General features: G+C 36.2%; 1 non-coding gene across 1 annotated transcript; it reads left to right on the top strand.

Moving 5' to 3' along the window:
• The first annotated feature begins 10,104 nt into the window (after positions 1-10,104).
• Positions 10,105-10,212, top strand: LOC141636402 (small nucleolar RNA R71). The gene has a single exon (XR_012541018.1). It is a non-coding gene; the product is annotated as a small nucleolar RNA R71 (small nucleolar RNA).
• Positions 10,213-11,259: the final 1,047 nt, after the last annotated feature.

The following is an 11,259-nucleotide window of genomic DNA, read 5'->3' as shown; positions in this document are numbered from 1 at the left end:
GACGGTTTCACTAGTAGAAGTCATCGTGATTACTACAAAGGAAATAAAGGAAAGATTAACATTTATCGTCTAGAAATATTTAACTTGTGAAACTATTAACAAGTTCCCATTTATATAATGATCTCCCACTGAATTATATAAATGATTCCAAGATCCAATTTTATATAAACACGGGGACGGTGGACCGATTCAACCCATATTTATATAAATTTGGTGAGTCAACATTTTGACTGATTCTACTACTAGAACTCTTGGTTGACGGATTTTCCTAAAATCTATCTTTTAGCCCCAGAATAAATATGGGCACGGTGGACCGATTCAACCCATATTTATCCCGTTGAGTCCAACCAATTTTCACGCGTAATAACTTTTATTACCCTACTTACCCAACGTAAAAAAAGTGTACCACGGTGATCCGAACCTATATCTAATGAAGAAGGGATTCATAGGTGCTATTATTTGGTAAGGCTTAATCTCAATTTTAAACAAAATGTGAGAGATCTTATCAATTTAATTGTCTATCACTTTTAAGTGAACAAAATTAGTGAATGCTAGACGATTAAATCGATAACAACAACAAAAAATAAAACATGTAGTGACGATTTGGCATGAATGCATAAAAGAATTAAAACAAGGAAGTCCTAATATGGCCACCTAGTTAATCTAATTAACTAAAATTATTACACTTCGGAAACCAACTCCTTGGTCCCTTGAGTCTTCATAAATCGCCCTCCTTCTTTAGGATTTCGGAACGCCTTTCCGAAAACACCGTCTTCATGAAAACTCCGTCTTTAGTAGCTTCATCTAATTACTAATAATTAAATTACATAACAATACCCTATTATACAATTTGTAATAAAATTAAAATAAAACTATTAATTAATTACAAATTAGGCGATGCGAAATCGCAATTAATTACAAAACAAGTCGATATTCCCTTACAATTCGGGAAATACCAACTTCTACCTATGGCCATATTAGGAAAAAATTACATAATTATAATTCTAAAAACTATTCATCTAAATGAATAATAAAATGCATTATGGAAAATGACAGGCCAAATCTTCTAACTTACCAACAACGATCATTTGCGCTTGCCTTGACGGAATTTTTACCAATATAAATTCATAATCAATTCTTAAAACAATTTTAAGACTTACGCATCATGCTAATCTGGTCTAATATCAAAATAATTATTCTCAACAATTATCTTGAATTTATATGGGAATCAAAACACAATTGTGACAAAAATGATATAATAATTGACAATTATCATACAAAAATTCCATTTAATTTAAAAATTTATGGAAAAATAAATTTTAAAGCCATGAACATTCTGGTTTTACACCAAAAATACCATGCAAGTGAACATTTTTGTTTTTAAAATTTATTTAAAAAAATTTCACAATTTAATCGGTAAAGCGACAATTTTTACGATTTAATTCTAAATCAAACGATAAAAATTGAAATAACTTAAAATAAAATTTTATACATTTTAGAACATTTTCCAGGAGCTAAAAATTCAGAAATATTGAGCCCCATAAATAAATCAATATTTATTTACAAAATAACCATTATTTACCCATTTTTATCAAATAATAATCAATAAACTACCTAAATTAATCACATTAACCTAAAGTATCTACTTATCTCATAAATAGAACATGCATGTGGTTATTTATAAATAAATATGCATAAAATAAACATTCAACCCAATTTAATTAACTCTTAATTATTTATAATGCATTTTTACTCAATTTTATGCCAGTTTAAGTTATAAAAAGTGGAAAATTTTAACAAAAATCAAATTTTCGTCCCATATCAACCTAAGACCAGATTATTTACATGCAAGACTATATTACGTGATAAAACTAATTTTAGTAACATAATATCAATTTTATTAATTTATCTCATAAATTACTAAAATCGTCTTAAAACAACATGCATGTATTTAACAATGCTCTGATACCACTTGTTAGTAATTTAGACCATGTTAATACTCATCTTATGATATTAAAATTACAAATTAATTTAATGTGGTCTAAATCTACATGCATGCAAAAGAATGTATAAAAGAGATGGTATAAAACCATCTTAAGACAAAATTTCCTTACATTGTTATAAGGCAAAATGGGCACAACTCAAGGACTCCTTCCTTGATGTTGTTCTTGTGCTAATGCAATAAGGATGATCCTCCAACACCTTAATTACCAAAGTTGGTAATCTCCTAAGGTGGCACCCAAGATTAACCCAAAATACTACTAAAATACTAACTAGTTAAATGTAGTGGTAACCTTGTTTTTGTTTATTTGATGTAATAGATAATATTATTACTTTGATAATATTATTATTTGATAAATATATGTGTTTTTTGGATGTTTTAAGATGGAAAAATAAGAAAGAAAATTGGTCCCTTACAAGAAATGCCAACCGGTTTTTCTAAGCTAAAGATGGACCAATTTTTTCTCAATTTTTCAACTACTCAAAATGAGGTGAATAGTAGGGTATATATAGCAAAATATGGGGAACAAATCTTAGTGGAAAATCCACTTAAATGGACACATGTATGCCCTCAAAAAACCGGAACCATTTGACTACATTTGGTCCATTTCGGTTTTCGACATTTGCCCCACAAATGCTTATAATTCTTATATTTAATTATCTTACATAATTAAATATTAATTTAATTATTTAACACCTAAATAATATAAATTAACTACCAATAACTACTTAACCATTAAGTAATCATATGACCATTTTATCAACATACAATGTGTCAATATTAACCCATTTAGTTAATTTTACAACCTCTTGTAAAATTTAATAGCTAATTGATTCTATACACATATCGTATAAAATTAATTAATTAACAATTTATTAATAAATTCTAATCATTTATTATTTAAATACCTCATAATTAAATAATAAATCTCTTTGTCCCGAGTTCGTAACCCGTCATCAAATAATACATTTATGTGACTAACTAAAAGTCAAATAATACAAGGATATAATTATCTCGTATCTCATACAAACAATTAATTTATTCTATTTGGGCGTCATCCTATAGGTGTGACCTAAAGGGATCAGCTGATCACCGCCGTCACACGACAGTAATGTCAAACTCTAGTCAGCCAATCATTACCGATTAACGATGACCAGGTGACAAATAAATAAAATAAATCCCCGATATTCCTTTTTCGAGATTTAATATGTAAACGCACTCATTGTGGACGACACTACTCCAACATACTAATCCCGAGTAAAGAGGTGACCAAAACTATGACCTTTATTTTAACTAACCTACTAACATAGCCGATATGAGACAATTAGCGGGTCTCACTCCACCCCTTCAAATCACAACAAGACACCCATGAGGTAAGATGCCTTCTTGCAAGGCAAGGTGGGGCTTGCCAAAATGGCGATACATCCAATCATTAAGCACACAAAAGCAAGTAATGGATGCATCTACAAAAGAATAGCCATTTTCCTCATCTAAGCGGCGGAAATTATCTAAGGGGGGAAGCAATCCAAGGGTACACACTCCATTATAGATATGGTTTCTTCAAATTACTAAGCTTAGGAGGATACCAACAAATTACCTTCAGGTTGTGTCAAGTTAGGGTACCTTTGTCCTCAATTGCTAAATTCTTTTGTCAAGAGTAGACTCCCTATGATATTAGAAAAACTGTAGGATCGCGGAATTCCCCTTCTTGCCTAGACAAGAAGAAGGGTCGTCCCCTCTCTACCATGCATAAAAGTGGAATCAATGGATAAAGGAATCAATTTGATTTTGAGTTACATAATGGGAGTTTGCTTTTGATTTTGTTATCCCCCCCCCCCCCCAATTTCTTATGGCATTTGACATTTTTGAGAACAATTTCTTGCCATTTCTTGATGTTTGGCATGTTGATACTTGGCAAATTTTTCAATCTTTGCATTTTTTTGAACATTTTCAAAGTCACCCCAATTTGTAACGAGGGTGCTTTTATTTGAAGTATAGGAGTTCTTATTTTTGTACTACTCTTTTCTTTGATGCAAATTTGTGAAAACTTCTTGATTTTCATTTTGGAACTTGAACTCAATTTGAGATTTTTGTGCCCATTCCCTTTTTGTTGACAAAACATGATAGAAGTGGAAGATGGTTGCATGGTTTCAAGGGTCACCTTGGAATAAACGGTAGCCAAGGAGTCATCACATCACAAGGTACTCTTGACTAGGCCTTAGTCCATGGGTCAAAGGATACTAGCATGACACATCCTAGGGTGTTTTGGAGGGATTCTAATGAGCAAAGTCTCAAGAAGAAAAAGTATCTACAAGGGCCTTATATACACTTATCAAGCTTCTCAAATAGATGTTTTCACAAAAATTTTCCTAAAATGCAACTACATGCCATAATGCAACTAACATATATACAACTCTAATGCAAATGCTTCTATCAAATTATATGCCATATATGCTAAATACAACTCCTAGAATCACATTGGTTTGTACCGCATCAACCAAAATAACGCCACATAGTCATTAACATAGAGAGCAAAAAGAAGATTTGGAAAGATCATACCATGCGGTCTTCATATTCCTCATACCTCGGATGTGGCGTAGTCGATCCAATGTGATAAGAGTGACAAACAAACATAAATATATACAATATATACAACTATATACTACAAAGGATTTGTATTTTTGGGAAATGTTTCAATTTTTATGAATTTTTCAAGAATTTTTCAATTTTTATCATTTTTATCATTTTTGAATGCAAGGTTAAGTTAGAATTTCCCATCCTCACACTAGTATGGGCATTGTCCTCAATGGCCAATACGATAGGAAATTATGCAATCCAATCTATGAATATGCATGATTTCTAAACTAATATGCAAACTATATGACATATAAAACAAGTGAATGCAATCTAATCTATCCTATATGATGCATGCTTTCAATTGTTCGGAGAGCTAATTTGAATTAACTCGCATTCCTTGTGAGTTAAATTACCTAAACCAAACAAGACACTATTTCTAGTGTAAAAAGAGGGAAAGTTCATGCACAAGGTAAGAGTACAATGCACGAATTCTAATTGTTATTTTGGATTTTACAAATGGGAACAAAATATGAGACACCTAAATGGAGCCGAGGTGGGAGTCCTTTAAATGGTGCCAGGACTCAAAAAAAATACTCAAGATATAGATTAAAAACATGATATTGAGACAAAGCTAAAGGAGGTGTATGAAACTCACACTGGAATAGGTTGAAGTCAAGTAATCAACCCCACACTTGTGGTATCCTCCAATAAGCCTTGTCAAACCTCAATTGTCGCTCATTGTGACATCATCATAACCGGCCTTATCGCCGCCATCATCATCATCACTTTCATCATCAAGTTCTTCTTTATCTTCTTCATCATCCACCTCCATTGACTAGGAGGATTCACCATTTTCATCTTCATCATTGGAACTTGAACCTTCCTCTTCTTCTTCTTGGCATGAACCAATACCTTCCCCGTCTTCAACAACAACAACCTCTTTTCCATTAGCCACCCGACTATCCTTTTCGGAATCTTGAGAAGCACTAGGGAAGAATACCTCCTTAACCGCCCAACTAGGGAAAAGACATGAAGGATCAAGGAGTCCTTGCCTAGCATCGTAGGGGTGGATATTGGGCACGGTAAGCATTCACCCGGTCATGGTGAGCTTCTTTATGCATTTGTTGTATTAATTAGGTCAAATAGTCATTGCCTACCATGACATTAGAGCCACTTGGTTTGAATTCTTGGTAGGCTAAAGGATTGGGTGGAGTCACAATGGTAGAGGAGGAGGGCTTGGCAATTGGATCCCTATGTTGCTTTATTATCAACTCCGTTTGTTTGGAGATGAGTAATAGGTAGTTTGGTCTACGGACCAAGATACGGCAAATCTTGGTGGGCAAGACAATGGACTTGGCTTTTTTGATGAGCTACTCATATTTATGGTCAAGATTGTCATTCTTGACCCAATGAAACTTGTTGATCATAGTGCTCAAATCAAGAAGGTTTCTCCCCTTAACCGGTTTGTAGGTTTTATCCTTGTTGAACTCCAGGTTAAAGTGTTTAGCTAACCTCGTTACCAAGCCCCCATTTACAATGAAGGCCGCTCCATATTTCCCATTATCAATCTCATGCCACCGATCAAGCAATAGTTGAAGAATGTTGTACCTTTTGGTGAACTTCCCATTGATATTCATGAAGGACTCAAGGTAGACAAAAACAAGTTTGGTGAAGTGGTTGGTGCCTTTCCTAGCAATCAATGTATTTGCCATGAATTTGTGCCAAACTCTTATGCCCGGATGGTGAACATATAAAGCATGGCACTCCTGGAAGGAATCAAATTTTCGACCGGTTATAGCTTTCCAAAGGGGTGCGGCATCATACTTCAAAGGCTTTTTCTCAAAATGATCATATCGCATAAGACCAAACACTTTACCAAAATCACCCTTAGTCATGCTTCTACTCTTGTTCTCAAGACGAAATTCAACATAACTTCGAGTCTCTATCTTATATACCCTCAAGAAGCTTATGAACTCCATGGTCAATGAGGGGTAAGTCAATTCATCCATTTCAAAGAGGGTTATCAACCCCATGGACTCGAAAAATGCTCTAGTTCGCTCAAGTACACCCAATTTTTCCAAAGTGTCTTAAAAAATAAACTTCGTAGCTACAATAGTCTTTTTGGCAAGGGATAAAAAGACAATCCTATGCTTATCGGTTATGAAAGTTACCTTCGGAAAATTTGACAATTGTTCTACAACCGGAGTAGATGTGTCAGCTTCCTCAATAGGATTGATGGTTACTTGGACTTCCTCCCTTGGTTGCGTTACTACCAAAGCCTTAGATGCAAGAAGGGCTTGTTGCCTCTTTGATAAATTTTGAGTTTTGGGTGCCTTGGTTCCACCTTTGGTTCTTGCCACTATGTTCTCCTTCTCAAATTGGTATCAACAAACCAAGATGTTGCTTGAATGTTCTTTGCTTCTTCAAACTTCAATCGATTCCTCAATTAATTTAGGATTTTCGAAATATTGCCCAAACCCTAGAAAATTAATTCAATTTGTGAGGAAATTGATGTTTAGATGGTCTTTTGTTGATGAAGGAGTGATTTAATCTTGTTTTGAGCAAGTGTTTTTTGGATTGTGATGAATTTTGTTGAGAAATAGATGTTTTAGAATGAGGGGATTGAGGGTTGTAGTGAGGGAAAAATGTATGTGTTTGTGTTATTCAAAGATGGAAATGAATTAGGAAGAAGGGTGTCCCGTGTTTTGTTTGAGTATCAGACCTGGGACGCTCAGATCATAGTCGGGACGCGCGGATCGTCTTAGAATACATCTTGAATTAACAAAGCAATGCTAGGACGCGCGGATTTGTTTCAGCTCCAGTGGATTTCTACTGAGACGCTCGGATTGTACCTGGGACGTGCAGAATTTTGTTCAGCAAAATTTCATAAGTTTGGAACTTCCCAGAACCCGCGGATTGATTTGAAGATGAGCGTCCTAATGTTGGGGACGAGCATCCTAAGCTCGGCTTGCGCATATTTTCTTACAGGACGTCTCCCATAAGTTAAAGTTTCCCACCTCCCACGTCCTAAGGCCAGGATGCGCGGATTGTGCATGGGGTCGCTCGAATTGTGCTCGGCTCCTACGAGTTCAGGTTAGCTCGTGAGGATTCCTCTTCCCATGTCATTCCTTCTTCATTTCCTTGTTAAATGTCGTGGGTTATACTACAAAGGCTTGGTTAGCATAGGAATTTCCCATCCCCACACTTGATCAAACACTACACATCAAAACAGGTTCAAATACCTCCCTCACTTGCTCTCATGTCAAAAATCTTGTATCAAAGCATAAAAATGCAAATCCAAAAAAATGACAAAGATGCAATAAAGGAAATGAAATGCTAGTTAGGGGGTTAGAATATATACAAATGGTGGTTTAGGGAGGACTCCACCAAACTCTCCTTCTTGTGAGAGGTATCAAGGGGGGAAAGCCAAGGTATTGTTGATGTTGGTTGCTCAACACCTTCTAGAAGTAGTCGAAGCCCTGCTCATTTTCATGATAAAGATCTTGCATAGATCTTTGTGCATTGTTTTCTTCATTGTTGGAGTCACCCAAATCAAAGTGATGACAAGGATTTACAAAACCTTGGTCTAAGGTCATAGCATTTCCAATACAAGGATTGACCAATCCTTCAAATTCATCGTCCCATAGACCACAAACGTCATTAGCTTGTTCTCCAATGATGTCATGAGTTGACAAGAGAAACTCTCCTTTCTTGTTATCATAGCCATTGAGGCCTTCTTCATTACTTGTCATGATGGATAAGTTATTCAAGCTCTCATTGTTGTTGGAAATTCCATGCTCTCCGAATAGAGCTACTTGAAGATCATCCACTTTCTCCTTCCATATGGGTGATGTTTCTTTACCCATGGCTTGATCTTTGCATAGAGATTCTAACTTCTTCTAATCACTTTCTCGTCTATAGTGATCGACCATGAAGCTTGGCTCATGTAATCGGCGGGCTCTCATTGTTTTGTCAAGGTTGAAAGTAATTGTCTTATCCCCTACTTCAAGTGTGAGCTCTCCATGTTTCACATCGACTACCGCTCCCGCGGTGTGCAAGAAAGGTCTTCCTAAGATGATAGGAATATTGGAATCCTCCTCCATGTCTACAATGACAAAGTCTATCGGGATGAAGAATTTGTCAATTCTCACGAGCACATCCTCCCATACTCCTAAAGGTATGCCATTTATAGAGTGATGTTGGTGCATTTGAGCTCTCCTATTCCTAGCCTCTTACATACCGAGTATGGCATGACACTTACACGTACTTCAAGATCGCACAATGCTTTGTTGATTGTAGTGTCGCCAATGGTACATGGAATAGAAAAACTTCCCGGTTCTTTGAGCTTTGGAGGGGAACTCCCTTGAAGAATAGCACTACTCACTTTGGTAAAGGCAATTGTCTCCAACTTTTGAATGGATTTCTTTTTGGTGAGAATATCCTTCATGTACTTTGCATAAGCCGGAACATGATTGATCAACACCGTGAATGGGATTGAGATTTCTAAGTTCTTCCCAATTTTCATGAATTTTCCAAGTTGCTCATCAAACTTAGGCTTAGCTTGGAGACTTGGGAATGGAAGTCTAATCACAATAGGCTCTTTTTCCTTAGCCTTCTCTTCATTCTTCTTCTTTGAAAGTTCATTGGTAGTAGGATCTACCTCCTTAGTTTTCCACAACTCCTTCCTTGCTACTAGCATCCACAATATCCTCATCAGTTGGCCTCTTCGGCCCCTCATATATTGTACCGCTCCTCAAATGGATGGCACTAACCGTTTCATGTCTTGTGGGTGGGTTACCTTGAGGAGGTAATTGCCCCTTTTGTCTTTGGGAGCTAGAAGATGCTAATTGCATCATTTGAGTCTCTAACATTTTGGTGTGGGTAAGTATGTTGTTGATGGTGATTTCTTTAGCTTGGCTATCTTTCTGCATTTGGGTGAAGAATTCTTGTTGGTTCTTTTGCATTTGGAGGACCGCTTTTTGAATATAAAAGCTTTGATCATTGGATTGGTTGTAGGAAGGTTGATTTTGATACCCATGGCTTTTGTTGAAAAAGGGTCTTTGAGCTTGGTTTCTCATTGGAGGTGGAGTGTATGTTGGTTGAGGATTTTGAACATTTTGGCTCTTGTATGAGAGATTTGAATGTAATTAAGTGTTCTCATTATATTAGTTGGAATAAGGGGTACCACTCTTGTATGCTTGGAAAGCATTTACTTGTTCATTTGTTCCCCTACATTCGGTTTGATCATGTCCCAAGGTTCCACAACTTTCACATACTACATTTGGGATTGAGGATGATGCCACCATAGCACCCAATTGAGTGATGGAATCGAACTCATGCTTTCCTCCTCTTGGGGCCTTTCGAGGCCTACTATATTGGGAATCATGAACCGTCATCTCTTCGATTTTGGCCCATGTTTGATTGTCATCAACTTCGGTAAACCTCCTATTGGATCCCATATTAAGAACATTGCGTGAGTCTTCATATAAGCTGTTCCAAAATTGTTGCACAAGGAACCACTCACTATGTCCATGGTGTGGACAAGAATGACAAGTGTCCTTAAATCTCTTCCATGCTTCATACAATGATTCCTCATCCCTTTGGTTGAACCCGGTGATTTGGGCTCTCAACATATTAGTCTTCTCCGGAGGATAGAATTTCTTATAGAAGGCAATTGCTAGCTTCTTCCATGAATCAAAGTAAGGGTAGCCTTGTCTAGGCTCTTCAACCATTACTTTGCGGTACCGATCAAGGAAAAAGGAAACAATACCCATCGGATTTGGTCTTGAGTAACTCCGGTTTGAGAAATTACATCACAATAATCGCAAAAAGTGTCCATATGTAAATGAGGATCCTCACTAGGCATCCCTCCAAATTGACTTCTCTCAACTAATTGTATTAATGCGGATTTGGCAATGAAATTACCAGTTAAATGTGGTGGTTTAGGAGTACCGTTTGGTAGGTTCTCCTCGGTTGGTACAAAATGTGATGAAAATTTAGGCATTGTAGGTTGATTTTGTGGTTGGTTTGGAATTGGGTTATCCTCTCCTTCCCTTGCAAAAGGGTTGATAAACTCAATGTTATTTGGTTGAATGTCCACAATCTCTCCAATACCTACAACTCTTGAAGTACCTCTAGCAACTCTTCTATTGTTGGTTAAGGTCCTTTCAATCTCGAAATCAATAGGTAACAAATTACATTGTGATCTCCTAGTCATGCAAAATATCAAACAACTAGAAAACAATTAGAACAACCTTGAGGAGATTGACTTCCCCAAGGTAAAGAAAGACGCAACTAAAAACAATTAACGAAAATCAAATCAATTGAACACCGTCCCCGGCAACGGCGCCATTTTTGGTCGAGGCGTTTTTGTGCTTAGTGCTTAGTCGTTGTCACTAACTAACCAAAAAAATATTTATAACTTCACAAACTACTCTTAGTAAATAGGGAAGTAAAGGTCAGATCCCAAGGGACGGGTATCGATTTAAGATTTCTATTGAAAATAGTTATGTCTTACGGTGTCACAAATTGGGTTGAGATGAGGTGTGGTCTAAACTAATCAACAAGATGAATGTAAACTAATGAAAACAAAGTAAAGCAATAAAAGGTGTTTGTAAACAATTCATTACAGGCACTAGGGTGTCATAGGTTCATTGGAGATTCATGGAAATAGATCATAC

The sequence above is a fragment of the Silene latifolia genome, chromosome Y, assembly GCF_048544455.1.
Source record: "Silene latifolia isolate original U9 population chromosome Y, ASM4854445v1, whole genome shotgun sequence".
In the NCBI taxonomy this organism is placed as follows: domain Eukaryota; kingdom Viridiplantae; phylum Streptophyta; class Magnoliopsida; order Caryophyllales; family Caryophyllaceae; genus Silene; species Silene latifolia.
This window is presented reverse-complemented; position numbering and strand designations above follow the sequence as displayed.